Consider the following 15,046-nt stretch of genomic DNA (forward strand, 5'->3'; position numbering starts at 1 on the left):
GTTGCTCTTTTCTATAGCTTTTTGTCTCTATTTCATTTATTTCTGCCCTAAGTTTTATTATTTCCTTTCTTCTACTAATTTTGGGCTTTGTTTATTCTTCTTTTTCTAGTTCTTTTAGGTGTAAAGTTACATTTTTGGGGGGCGGGGGATTTTCATGTTTTATGAGGTAGGCCTGTATTGATAAGAACTTTTCTCTTAAAGCCACTTTACTGTATCCCATAGAATTTGGTATGTCATACTTCTGTTTCATTTCTCTCTAGGTAATTTTTGATTTCTCCTTTGATTTCATTGATGACCCATTGGTTTTCTGTAGCATGTTATTTAATATCCACATGTTGTGGGGTTTTTCCCTCATTTTTTTCTTGTGATTAATTTCTAATGACCCCATTATTATATAATACCTGTCTTTGTTTTTTATTTCACTGTTAGTTTTAAATTCTATTTTGTCTCATACGAGTATGGCTACTTCAGCTTTCTTTTCATTTCCTTTGCATGGAATATCTTTTTCCATCTCTTCACTTTTAGTCTGTGCCTGTCCTTTCTTCTGAAGTGAGTCTCTTGTAGGCAACCTACTTACGGGTCTTGGGTTTTTTGTCCATGCATCTACTCTGTGTATTCTGATTGGCAAATTTAGTCCATTTACATTTAGAGTAAGTATTGATAGGTATGTATTGCCATTTCCTTAATTGTTTTCTAGCTATTTTTGTAGTTCCTCTCTGTTTTGTTCCTCTTCTCTTTTTCTCTTCCCTTGTGTTTTTCTTTAGTGCTATGTTTAGATTCCGTTCTTATTTTCTTTTGTGTATTTACTATAATTTTTTTCCTTTTTGCTACTCTGAGGTTCACATATCACATCCTGTGTAAATAGTAGCCTGTTTTAAGTTAGTAGCAACTTAGGTTTGAACACATTCCAAAACTTTATCTTTTTAATACCCCCCATGTTTTATACTTTTGATGACACATTTTATCTCTTTATTTTATGCATCCCTTAAGTAATTAAGTATTGTAATTTTAGTTAATTTTATTGCTTTTATCTTTTAACCTTCATGCTTGTTTTATGTGATTAATTTACTATATTTATTATTCACCTTTCCAGTGAGATTTTTACTTTTGTATGTTTTCTTATTATTAGTTAGTGCCATTTCTTTTCAGCTTAAAGTAGCCCCTTTAACATTTCTTACTGGGTCAGTTTAGTGGTGATGAACTCCTTTAGCTTTTACTTATCTTGGAATATCTTGATCTCTTCTTCAATTCTGAATGATATCCTTGCTGGGTAGAGAATTATTGGCTGGAAATTTTTTGGTTTTTTTTCCTTTCAGCACTTTGAATATGTCATGCCACTGCCTCTGGGCTGTACAGTTTCTGCTGAGAAATCTACTGATAGCCTTAGGGGTTTACCTTGTACGTAACAAGTTGTTTTTCTCTTTCTGCTTTTAGGATTCTCTCTTTATCCTTAACTTTTATTATTTTAATTATAATATGTCTTGGTGTGTGACTCTATAGGTTCATCTTATTTGGGACTTGCTGCACTTCCTGGACCTGGAAATCTGTTTCCTTCCCCAGACTAGGGAAGTTTTCAGCCACTGTTTCTTCAAATAATTTTTCTGACCCTTTTTCTTTCTCCTCTTCTTCTGGAACCCCTATAATGCAAGTGTAATGTTGTCCCAAAGGTCCCTTTAGGTATCTTTGCTTTTTAAGTTCTTTTTCATTTTACTGCCCTGTCTGGATGAGTTCCATTTTGTCTTCCAGCTTGTTGATTTGTTCTTCTATCTCATCCAGTCTGATGTTCAGCTCTTCTAGTGTATTTTTCAGTTTAGTTGTAACTTCTGTTTGGTACTTTCTTATATTTTCTGTCTTTGTTGAAGTTCTCACTGTGTCCATCCATTCTTCTCCTGAGCTTGGTGAGCATCTATATAACCGTTACTTTTAACTCTTTGTCAGGTAGATTGCTTATCTCCATTTCACTTAGCTATTTTTCTGAGGTTTTGACTTGTTCTTCCAATTGGAGCATATTCCTCTGTCTCCTCATTTTTCTTAATTCTTTGATTCTATGTATTAGGTGAATCAGCTATCCTTCCCAGTCTTGAAGGAGTGGCCTTATTTAGGAAATGTCTTGTGGGGCGCAGAGGTGCAATTCTGCCTGGACACTAGAGCCAGGCATTCAAGGGTTGTCCCCTGTTGGGGCTGCATGCACCCTCCTCTATGGTGGGGCCACAGCTGCTTTTGTGGCATGCTGGTGGGCTGGGCTTCCCTCCAGGATGGCTGAGGGGCATAGCTACAGCTGCTGTGGTGTGCTGGTAAGTGATGCAGCCCCCCAGACTGGCTTGGAGGTCTACCTGTGATGGCTGCACTGACTGGTAGGTGGGGCTGATGTGGCAGGAGTGGGTGGGGCTCTCAATGGGGCACACTGGTGCTAACAAGTTAGAGCAAGAATTTCAAAGTGGTACCCACCAGCACCAGTATTAGCAAGGTAGTCTGAAATGGCAAAAATGGTTCCTGGCACTGTCTTGCATTCCCCAGGGAGCATCTGAAATTGTTCTTGCCTCTCTGGTGATGCTTCAAGGTGAGTAAGTGGGTCCCCTTGACCTACAGTCTATATGCTTTTCAATTTGGTGTTTTCATGCTGGCTTTTGGGTTGAGTGAGTCTGCATGTGGGCCCTTTAAGAATGAATTTTCTCTTCTCTCAGTTCTGTGGTTGCCCTGGATGTATTCCCTTTTGGTTTTTCTTCTTTTTTATTATTATTGAAATATAGTTGATTTACAATGTTGTGTTAATTTCAGGTGTATAGCAAAGTGATTCAGTTATATAAAGTATATATATTTTTTATTTTTCAGATTCTTTTCCATTATAGGTTATTACAAGCTATTCAGTATAGTTCCCTGTGCTATACAGTAGGTTCTTGTTTATCTGTTTTATATATAATAGTGTGTATATGTTAATCTCAAACTCCTAATTTATCCCCTCCCTCCCCTTTTGGTAGCCATAAAATGGTTTTCTATGTCTGTGAGTATATTTCTGTTTTGTAAATAAGTGCAAAAACTATGGAGTGCTTTACAAATTTGTGTATCATCCTCATGCAGGGGCCCTGCTAATCTTCTCTGTATTGTTCCAATTTTAGTATATGTGCTGCCAAAGTGAGCACTCTCTTTTGGCTTTTAAAATCAGGTGTTTTGGGGGCTTGTCTCTCCTGTGCAGGATCTAGGGGTCAGGGTACCTGGTGTGGAGCTTGAATCCCTCACTCCTCAGAGAAGAGATCTGGGCCTTTGTGATCCCTCCCGATTGTGGAGTGGTGTGGTTTCCTCCTTGGTGACACATCTCTCTGCCTCTCCTCACCATCTCAGTGTTGTCCTTTTACTCTTTGTTGTGGAGATTCTGTTCCTCCAGCTTTTGGGTCCTTTATGAGGGGATTATCCCATATGTAGTTGTGGATCTGCTGTGTCTGTGGAAGGAGGTGAGTTCAGGATCATCCTATGCCACCATCTTGAACCCTCCTTCACAATTTTTTTTAAATGTTGACCTTGTATCCTCTGACCTTGCTCCACTCATGTATTAGTTTTAGGAGCTGTTGTGGGGTTTTGTTGTTGTTGTTGTTAGAGATTTCTTGGGGTTTTCTACACAGTCATGCAAATGATTTCTATCATCACGTCAACTGCAAATAAGACGGTTTTCTTTTCTTCTGATCTCTGTGTCTTTATTTCTTCTGCTTTCCTGGTGAGGACTCCAGTATTATGTTGAATAAGGGTGTTGAAAGATCAGGAATAAGATCTGCCTTGTTCCTGATCTTAGAGGGAAGGCATTCAGTCTTTTTACCATTATGTATGATACTAGCTGTGGTTTTTTTGGTAGATGTTCTTTATCAGGCCGAGGAAGTTCCCCTCTATTCCAATTTTCTGACAGTTTTTATTCTGCATGAGTGTTGAATATTATCAGTGTTTTTTTCTGCACCAATTGGTATAAGCATCTGCTTTTTATTTTCAGCCTCTTAATATGGTTGATTCATTGATCAGTTTTGAAATACTCCAACCAATGTTGTACTCATGGAATAAACCCCACTTGGTTATGTGTATAATTCTTTATATATGCTGCCAAATTGTATTTGCTAATTTTTTATTAAGGATTTTTGTGTCTATGAGGGAATGTACTCTATACGTTTCTATTTTTTTTCTTATTCTTTTTTTTTCAGTACTATCCTTGTGGTTTTGGTTTCAGAATAATATTAGCTTCTTAAAATGAGTTGATAGATATTCTCTCATCCTCTATTTTCTGGAAGAGAGTTATAGAATTGGTATTAATTCTTCTTAATTGTTGGTAGAATTTTCTAGTGAAACCATCAGGACCTAGAGGGTTCTTTTCAGGAATTTTAAAATTATTAATTCAATTTGTTTAATAATTCTGTGACTATTCAGCGTATTTCTATCCTCTCGTTTAAGTTTTAGTAGGTTGTGCTTTCCAAGGAACCAAGGAATTGGTGTATTTCATCTAAACTGTCAAATTTATATGTGAAGAGTTGTTTGTGACATCCTTTTGTCATTCTTTTGATGTGTGCAGGGCTTGTAGTGATATACTCAAATTCATTCCTGATATTGGCTTGTCAATTTTTTTTTTTCACCCTCTTTTTTTTGTGGTACATGGGCCTCTCACTGTTGTGGCCTCTCCCGTTGCGGAGCACAGGCTCCGGACGCGCAGGCTCAGTGGTCATGGCTCACAGACCCAGCCGCTCTGCGGCATGTGGGATCTTCCTGGACCGGGGCACGAACCCATGTCCCCTGCATCAGCAGGTGGACTGTCAACCACTGTGCCACCAGGGAAGCCCCGGCTTGTCAATTTAATTGATCTTTTCAAAGAAGTAGATTTTTGTTTCATTGATTTTCCCTATTGTTTTTCTTTTCTCACTTTCATTGATTTTTCTTCCTATATTTATTATTTCCTTCTCTCTACCTGTTATGAGTTTATTTTTCTCTTCATTTTTTTTTGTTACATGAGGAGTCAGCATAGAGTTACAGACTTGAGACATTTTTCTAATGTAAGCATTTACTACTATACATCTCTTTCTCAGCACTCTACCCGTACCTCACAAATTTTGATAAGCTGTATTTTTAGTTTTTTCAGTTCACTTTATCTTTTGAGTTTCCAACCATAGACTTTCTATTTGACTCATAGATTATTTAGAAATTTAGTGTTTAGATTCCAAGTGTTTGGAAATTCTCGTGTTGTCTCCTTTTTACTTGTTTTTAATTTGATTCCATTGTGGAAAATCACACTCCATATGGTTTAAATTCTTTTAATATTGTTGAGGTTTTTATGGTACAGTTTGTGGTCTGTCTTAGTATATGCTCCATGGGGACTTGAAAACAATGTGTTTTTGCTGTGTTGGGGAAAGGGTTTTATGTCAGTTAGGCCATATTGGTTGATGGTGTGTGAAGTTCTGTGACTTTCCTGATTTTCTGTCTAGTTGTCCTCTCATCAAGTGTTGAGACAGGAGTGTTGAAGAATATAGATTTGTATATTTCTCTTTCTTTTTCTTTTTTTTTTTTTACTTCCTTCTGATTTTATTCACATACTTTTCAGCTTTTCAGCTCATTTGGGAAAGAATGTATGATTGTTGTGTCTTCTTGGTATGTGGAGTCTTTATCAGTATGTAAATTTATATCTGCCCTTTGTAATTTTCTTTCCTCTAAAGTCTAGTTTATCTGGTAATAATATAGTTGATCTTGCTTGTTTTGATAATATTTTCTTGGAATATGTAATTTGGTTGGTAGCCTACAGGCCTCACCTCTCTGCTGATGGTGTTGGTGGTAGAACATGATTTTTTCCTTTGGTGTTTAGCTGAGGTAGGACTATTACTTAAAAGTTTTCTGTCTCCCTGGCTGCCCTTTCCTGGTCATTTTGCTTTTCTCAGGACATTTTTGTTGTTGTTGTTTTTCTCTGCACCTGTTGATGCTTCTCCAGTACTCAGTTTGGAATAAAAGAGATAAATGGAAAACCCAGGGACTTTGTCAGTCCTTCTGCCTTCTCTTCATTTTCACAGTGATCCTATGTTTATTTATATTTTATGTTAAGAGTTTTAGGCATAGTTAATGGAAGTAATAGTGCTGCAAAACACTGATAACAAAATACCATACTCTGGGCATTTTTTTTCACTAAAGTAAATATTTATTTGGGGAAGAATCCCCAGGCCATTACATTTTATTTCTTATTTATTTATATACTGTGTTATTCCCAAGAAACTCTTAAAGTGACTGTAATGGATACATAAAAATGGAGACGTTTATTTCTGCCAGCCAGTTCGGTTCCTGGTGAATGATCCCATCCTGGCCTGTAGAGGCCTGCCTTCACACTGTGTCCTCTATGGAAAAGAGAGAGAGAGAATATGAATATTAATTTCTTCCTATTCTTATAAGGCTACCAGTCCTATTGGATTACGGCCCCATCCTTATGGCTGCATGTAACCTTAATTACCTCCTTAAAGGTTCTGTTTCCAAATATATTCACATTGGGGGATTAGGACTTCAACATATGAATTGGGGGAGGTACAGTTCAGTCCATGCAAATAGGTAAAAGTATGTCTATTCTCTCCCTAACTGAAAGTCTGAGCTCTAATTTTTGTTTTATTGAAATTGGTAATAAACATATTTGTGACTATAATTATTTTAATCTTATTTTCCCAGACGAAACATGGAATTTTTAAGGTTCTTAAATCCTCTTATTACATTTTGTGAAATTTCTTTCCAAACACGTCATACCAGCTTGGTTCACTTGAAGCACTTCTTGCTTCAGTGTTTTGGTGGAAATACTTAATATAATTTTAGGCAGGAAATATTTAGATTAACTTCTTGAAGATAAAAACAATATTTCTGTTTTATCATTTTTAGATTTTATTTATACTTTCATAGCAAGTGCATATGCTTAGTTTACTTAGATTTCATATTTATTCAGATGAATGTTGATCAATTTCTTTACTATCTTCAATCTAAAGGGAAAAGCTCCCCTTAAGAAGATTAGTCTGGTCACTTTTCAGCCAGTTACTGGGGAACTTCAGGCATGGATTTGGTGGCCCCACTTATGTGGGAGGTGCCCAAGGTGGCATACATGCCAGGTCAGAGGTCACTGAAACACAGGTGGGCAGAGTGCAAAGTCAGCACCTTTCCCTCTGTGTTTGCTACTCAACTTCACTCACGTTTGAATTTCCACACCTGATTCACAGTCCTTGTATGAAAAGTAACCAAGGGCACCAGTGGCAGAAATTCTCCCCTCCCCAGCAGGGGTGGCTAGCTTTCTTTTGTCCTCTTTGTTTCATGGCTCTGGAGAGAAAGGGCATTACAGGTTACACAGCTCAGAAATGGAAAACTCACTTTTACTTCATGGACTCATTCACATCCATGAAGTAGGCTGCCTGACCTCTGTGTTGGAGGGACTGCAGGGGCTCTGAGCAGCCCGAGAGATTGGAGGCCAGTGCTTTCCCCACATGGAGCCCTGGGAGCTCAGGCAGTTATCCTGGGTCCTGGGTCACCAAACAACTCGCCTAGGGAGGCAAGGGTGACACCTCGGTCCCTACCCTCTTGCCCAGACCAGGTGGGCTGGAACTGACTGCTGTGGAAACACTGCCCTATCTGAGAAGGGGGCTGGAGGAGTATCTCCTTCTCAGTGCAGGAAGGTGAACAGGAAGCTTGCCTGTTTCTGGCTGTGTGGGGGAAGCTCCATGTCACAATCAGGGGGCTCGGAGACTGAAGATTCATTCCATTTTTGGCATCTGGAAGCTGAGGTGTGCCCTGTCCAAGCTCCATGGTGGTGCATCAGTGTTTGAACCCTGAGTTTTCTGCCACCTGACAAACAGCACAAACTACAGTGGTTGGTGTCCAGGAGTGGGGGCTGGAAAACTGTGAGGCGACAGCCATAGGGCTCTGCTCTTCTACCCCCCTCCCCCTTGTCATTTCGCTTCCACCAACACTGTGGCTGCATCTGTGTCCCCTGAGCTCTTGCTCTATATCACCCTTCATTAGATTTTACAGCAAACGTTACAAAGACTGTTTGTTAAAGGCAAACAAACATATGCAAATAGATGAGTTGAAAATTAAACTTACAAAAGATACATAAATAAATAGCACCTCCCTTGGAGCAAATATTATCAGACATAACAAACTGCAGATCTGAATCTAAACTTTAGATAATAGGAACTAATAAATAATGTTTAAATAATTAAACACAATTAAGAATTGAAAATGCAAGAAAAACGCAAAGCACTCTTTAAAAAACAGCTTTAAAAAAATGACATAAAACTAATAGAGATGAGAAATGTAGGCATCAAAATTAAAAACTCACCTTATCTACAAAACAGAAATAAATCCACAGACATAAAAAACAAACTTATGGTTACCAAAGGGGAAGGGTGAGGGAGGGATAAATTAGGAGTTTGGGATTAACATATACACACTGCAGTAGATAAAATAGATAAACAACAAGGGCCCACTGTATAGCACAGGGAACTATACTCAATATTTTGTGATAACCTAAAAGGGAAAAGAATCTGAAAAAGAATATATATATATATATATATATCTGTATGTATAACTGAATCAGTGTGCTGTACACCTGAAACTAACACAACATTGTAAATCTAACAGCATTGTAAATCTAACAACATTGTAAAACTAACACAGCATTGTAAAACTAACACAACATTTCAATGAAATAAAAAATTAAAAACTCAGTAGAAGCATTGGGTGTCAGGTGAGACACGGTCAAAGGAGTAGAGGTAATTTCCTAGATGAACCATAGCCAGCTATATAGGTGGAAAATATGAAAGAATGGTGAATGGATGCATTGGTGAATGGTGCTTCTATGTACCAAGTCCTGATCCAAATGTTTTACATATATTTACAACCTTTTTGAGAAGGGTACTGTTATTATTTTGCAAATAAGTCAAAAATAGGAAGAGTCATCAAAATAATAGCACAGTGTGTCTGAGGTCATGCAGAAAGCAGATGTGGACGCATGAACCCCATCCTGGATTGACCCCACACGTAACCTTGTGAGACAGGGCATATGAGTTCCTCTTTTTCGTAGGTGCTCCCACACGTGGTGGCTGGTATTGTAGAAGGAAATAATAGAAAGAACGTGGGAGAAGTGTTAGGAGATGATTTTTCAGAGGAAAGGTAAAATTGTGACCCATATACAGATATAAAAAATGAACACATGCTAAAGAATTTATTTTACTCACAAGACATGAGGGAACCAGGCAGATGTTAGATCCTATTAAAGGAAAAGTCAAACCAGGACAAATGTATATGAAGTAAAGGAATGTTGAGATGAATTGTAAGTGGACATAAAATGTGTTTATTTACAGGGCGCAGGAAGTCAAATCACCACCAGTGAAATCACTCCCGACAACACATAATTTATGCATCTATCCTCTGCTTGCAGCTTCCAAAGAGCTTCCAAAGAGCTCAGACGTAGTCCCATGCCTTGCTCAGAGCTGTATGCTTTTAGAGGATGCAGTTTTCCGGTGAAATATGACTTTTTCCTCCAGAAGCCATGTTCCAAAAGAATGGCTGAGAATTTAATAATATTGATGAAAAACATAAATCCTCAGTTTCAGGAGATACAAGAAGTCTGAGAAAAGATAGATAATAAGAAACGGGCACCTAGACAACTTTGCTAAAAGCGACAGAACGCCCAAAGCTAAGGAGATACTGGAAAAAATGAAAGAAAAAAAGATAGTTTGCTACAAAGGGATGACGATTAGACTGACTGCAGGCCTTTTAGAGGCAACAGTAGAAGCCAGAAAAAAATAAGAGTAACTTTAAATTTTGAGAGAAAATAATCATCAATGTAGAATTCTGTCCCGGCTAAACCCTTCTTTACATGAGGGGCAAAATCAGGACATTTTCAGGAAAACAAAGACTAAAGAAGTTACCATGAAGAGGTAAACTGCCATGATGAAATACCAGAAATACACGTATTAAAGAAACTACCAGAATATACATTTAGGAACAGGGTATGAGAAGGAACGCAATTGTTAAAAAATTCAGGTAAATATAAATAGTTTTGAACATATATAATAATAATGATGAACTTGAGGGTGAAAAACAAAGAGAGATTAAAATGATGGAAAATAGTAACATGAAAGGCAGTATTTGGATGGTACTTGTAGGTAAAGCACTTAGTTGGACTTAAGTTGCTCTGGCAGAACATAGAGCTGTCAGCTCTGAGTAAAGTATACACGTTAAAAATGTAAAAATTGAAACTGTCTATGATACATTGCTAAAGTGGGGGAAAAAAGCAAATTCTAAAGAGTATTGTATGTAAGATCTAAAATTTTGTTAAAATATCTATATGTATGCATGTGCATTATGTACAACTGATGTATCCACATGCATAGAAAAAGGTCAGAAAAAAATGTTAAAGAGGTTACCTCTGAGTTACAAAATGGTGGGTAATTTTAATTTTTGCTCCTTCAGTCACCTCATAATTAATTATTGCGTCCCTACCAAGTGTTTTCTGTATTTCCCTTTTTGTGAATATGTTTTATTTCTGTAATTAGAAAAGAACAATAAATGTTTGTTTTAAAGGGATAAAAAAATGTAAGAATAACCATCAGAAGCATAAGAATAATTTTTTAAACTTCCAGACAGGTAAGAAGTGAGTAGGGAAAAAATAAAGAAAATGTGACAAGCCTATAGAAAGGAGGGAAATGCAATCAAAGGATGGTGAAATAAAGAGCACAAAATTAAATAGTAGGAATAAAACCAAACATTGTAACAGACAAGATAAAGGATTAGGCAGCTAGTTAAAAAGACAGAGATCCCCCAACTATATATTTTTTTAAAATCCAGCTGTATATATATATATATATATATACACACACACATATATATGTGTGTGTGTGTATACACACACACACACACACACACACCATTTGGATATATATTTGAACTAAAGCATAAGTACACAAGAGACAAAAAAAAAAGGAAAAAGATATACTGGGCCAACAAGAATAAGATAAAATTAGCATGGCTATGTTTATAACAGGAAAATGCACACACACACGCACTCTCAAGTGCACGCACACACGCTATAAGAAAAAAGGTGCAATTAAGGTTAAAGATCAAGTCATAATGATAAAAAAGAAACCATTTCTGAGAATACTTAACAAATTTCACATGTATGCACCTAATAAAATAGCTTTGAAACAAATGAAGAAAAATTGGCAGATAAATCCATAATTGTGGTAGAAGATTTTAATGTACTGGTTTTTTTTTAGTAATTGATAGTTCAAGAAGGAAAAAATGTGTCAGGATATAGAATTTCATAATTAACAAGCCTCATCTAATGTAGAGAAATAGATACAGATAGACACAGATAGAAAAACAGATGTGTCCTTGTTCTACTAAAAATACATATCTGGAGAACTAAGTACCCAAATGTGAATCAGAAAAAAAGAAACTTTAGTGTGTGTGAATGTGTGTGTGCATGTATGTATATATGTAGGGAGAAATCCATAGCCTTAAATGCTTACATTAGGCAAGATTTTAAAACTAAAATTTGTGAATTAATTACCAATCTCAAGAAGTTAGGAAAAAAATAATATTAAGTAAATAGAAGGAAGAATAAAGAAAAGAGTAGAAATTTATTAAATGAGAAAAATAAGATAGAAATCAAGAAGGAATAAGTTGGTTTTAAAAAGAACTAATAAAATGAACACACCTCAGGGAATAATTATCAAGAAAGTAAAGAAGAGAGAATATTATGGACAACTTTATGCCATTGAATATGGAAACTTAGCCAGAAATTATTTTTTCTAGAAAAATATAAACTGGTTCTAGACAAAATAGAAAAATAGACAAGATAATTGGATCTCTCTACCTATCTACCTATCTATCATCTATCTATCTTTAAAATATGCTTTATTTTTTAGAGCAGTTTTAGATCCCCAGCATAGTTGAGAAGGTTCAGAGATTTCCCACATAGCCCTGCCCCCACAATGCACTGCCTCCCCGATTATGAACACCCTCACCAGAGTGGTATGTTTGTTACAATCGATGAGCCAACATTGACAAATAATGATCACCCAAAGTCCATAGTTTACACTAAGGGTTTGCTTTTTATGTTGTACATTCTATGGATGTGGACAAATGTATAATGACATGTATCCACCATTATAGTATCATACTAGCTTCACTGCCCTAAAAATCCTCTGTGCGCCTCCCATTTATCCCTCTCTCCCCTTAACTCCTGGAAACCACTGAGCTTTACTGTCTCCATAATTTTGCCTGGTCCAGAATGTCATAGTTGGAATCATACAGTATGTAGCCCTCGGACTGGCTTCTTTCACTTAGTAGTATGCATTTAAGCTTCCTCCAGGTCTTTCATGGCTTAATAGCTCATTTCATTTTAAGACTAAATAACATTTCATTGTCTGGATATACCACAGTTTATTTATTTATTCATTCACCTACTCAAGAACATCTTGATTGCTTCAAAGTTTTAGCAATTATGAATAAAGCTGCTTTAAGCATCCATGTGCAGATTTCTGTCTGGACATAAGTTTTCAACTCCTTTTAGTAAACACCAAGGAGTGTGATTGGTGGATTGTATGGTAAGAGGATGTTTAGTTTTGTAAGAAGCTGCCAAAGTGTCTTTCAAAGTGGCTGTTCCATTTTGCATACCCATCAGTAATGAATGAAAGCTCCTGTTGCTCTGCTTCCTTGCCAGATGTGGTGTTCTCATTGTTCTGCATTTTGACCATTTACTAGGTGTGTGGTGGTATCTGGTTGTTTAAATTCCCTGATAACTTCTTTGTTGAGGTGTCTGTTCAAGGATTTTTTGATTGGGTGGTTTTCTTACTGTTAAGTGTCATTTGTATATTTTGGATAGCAGTCTTTATCATGTATATCTTTTTTCAAATATTTTCTACCAATCTGAAGCTTGCCTTTTCATTCTCTTGATTGATATGTTTTTAAAAAGAAATTCGAAAAAGTGGGTTTTGCAGGCAAGTTCCATCTAGCATACAATGTCACTTATGAGCATGTATGTATGCATCTTAACTAGAGTATTAACTCACTAAATCTAGCAATAATTTTGAAAAAATCATAACAAATTTAGTTTTCTAATGAAAAATAAGTTTTGTTTAACTTTAGAAAAATTCATTCATATAATTCATTCTATCAATATGAACAGAATGAAGGAGAAAAATCACACGATCATCTTGGTAGCTGGGGAGAAAGCAGTTGATGGTATTTAATACCCATTTGTGAAATAGAAGAAAACTTGTGTAACCTGATGTAAGGTGTTTACCAAAAGTTCATTTAATGCTGAAACATTACAAGTTTCTATATGTAGAACAAAATAAAAATACCTATTGTCATCACTTAAAAAATATCTTAAGAATGATAAGAATCTTAAATAACAATAAAAGTAAAAAAATGAAATATTAAGGATTAGAAAGGAATAAACTAAATTACTATCATTCATCAACTATATGACTTTTTTCCAGTATTTGCAGGTGTTAAAAAGTATCAATAAATAAATCTAAGACCAAAATAAATGGTGAGTTATATATTTATTTCTGGGAAAACTCAGTATCATAAAGATGTCAGAATTTTCCAAACTAGTCTGTAAATTTAATGTGATTCCAACTAAAGTCTCAGCTGGGTCTTCATGGGACTGGACAAGTAGATCCTAGAACTTAACAATGATGAGTAAAGGGCCAAGGATATGTAAGATAATTTTTAAACAAGAGAACAAAGTTGTCGGAGACTTGCCCTGCCAAATACCAACATTTCCACTAAGTTGTAGTGATTAAGATGATGTTGTACTGGATCAGGAACAGTCTTATTGATCAAGGAACAATATTGGGAGCCCAGAAACTTGACACAGACTTTGATAACAAATTGTTATAATCCATGTTATATGCCATTTAACATATAAATTGGTGGGTAAAGAAAGGATCTTGAATAGATTCTTCTGGAAGCCTCCTGCTGATACCTGGATGTCTGCCTCCTGGGATCTCTGAAAGGTAGAAACGACCATGAAATTTCAGTTCTGCTCAAGACTTTTTGGTCATGGTCTGTGACAAGCCACCTTGCTATCATTTTAACATGTCCTTAACACTTTAGAATAAAATACAAAACAAAATCAAAATATCCAGAGAAAGGACTTACTACTCTCTTTTGAAATAAAATTAATCTATTCTCTACAGACTTTTTTTCCTCTGAAACCTGGGCATCAGCGGTATCTTAACATGTAATTGGCAGCTTTTTTTTTTTTTTGCTGTTACCAATGTATTGTTTTTATTTTTTTAGCACCTTTATTGGAGTATAATTGCTTTACAATGGTGTGTTAGTTTCTGCTTTATAACAAAGTGAATCAGCTATACATATACATATATCCCCATATCCCCTCCCTCTTGCGTCTCCCTCCCATACTCCCTATCCCACCCCTCTAGGTGGTCACAGAGCACCGAGCTGATCTCCCTGTGCTATGCGGCTGCTTCCCACTAACTATCTATTTTACATGTGGTAGTATATATAAGTCCATGCTTTTGTCTCCTTAGGTAGGTTTATTCCTAGGTATTTTATTCTTTTTGTTGCAATGGTAAATTTTTGTCTGGTTTTGGTATCGGGGTGATGGTGGCCTTGTAGAATGAGTTTGGGAGTGTTCTTCCCTCTGCTGTATTTTGGAAGAGTTTGAGAAGGAGAGGTGTTAGCCCTTCTGTAAATGTTTGATAGAATTCGCCTGTGAAGCCATCTGGTCCTGGGCTTTTGTTCGTTGGAAGATTTTTTTTTTTTTTTTTTTAAAGTCTTCTCCCTTTTCTTCTTGATGAGTCTGGCTAATGGTTTATCAATTTTGTTTATCTTCACAAAGAACCAGCTTTTAGTTTTATTGATCTTATCTTTTATCCATGGCAACTTTTATTCCTTAAAAGATTTAAGATAAATGGCACCTTAGATTGACAGTCTTTTGAGATAGAAGGGTTTCCTCTTTCTTATTCATTTACTTTTTTTCTTACAATATTTTAAATTTTATTTTATTATTTTTATGGAGATACAA

The 15,046-nt window shown here is 36.2% G+C and overlaps 1 protein-coding gene and 1 non-coding gene across 2 annotated transcripts in view; one reads left to right on the forward strand and one right to left on the reverse strand.

The window, feature by feature from the left end:
- CHRNA7 (cholinergic receptor nicotinic alpha 7 subunit) overlaps positions 1-15,046 on the forward strand; it is a 223,545-nt gene that overhangs the window by 185,649 nt on the left and 22,850 nt on the right. The window lies entirely within an intron of this gene.
- LOC112405778 (U6 spliceosomal RNA) lies at positions 3,034-3,140 on the reverse strand. Its single transcript, XR_003004423.1, has one exon. It is a non-coding gene; the product is annotated as a U6 spliceosomal RNA (small nuclear RNA).

Source organism: Neophocaena asiaeorientalis, unplaced genomic scaffold, assembly GCF_003031525.2.
Source record: "Neophocaena asiaeorientalis asiaeorientalis breed wild unplaced genomic scaffold, Neophocaena_asiaeorientalis_V1.1 scaffold743, whole genome shotgun sequence".
Classification (NCBI taxonomy): Eukaryota; Metazoa; Chordata; class Mammalia; order Artiodactyla; family Phocoenidae; genus Neophocaena; species Neophocaena asiaeorientalis.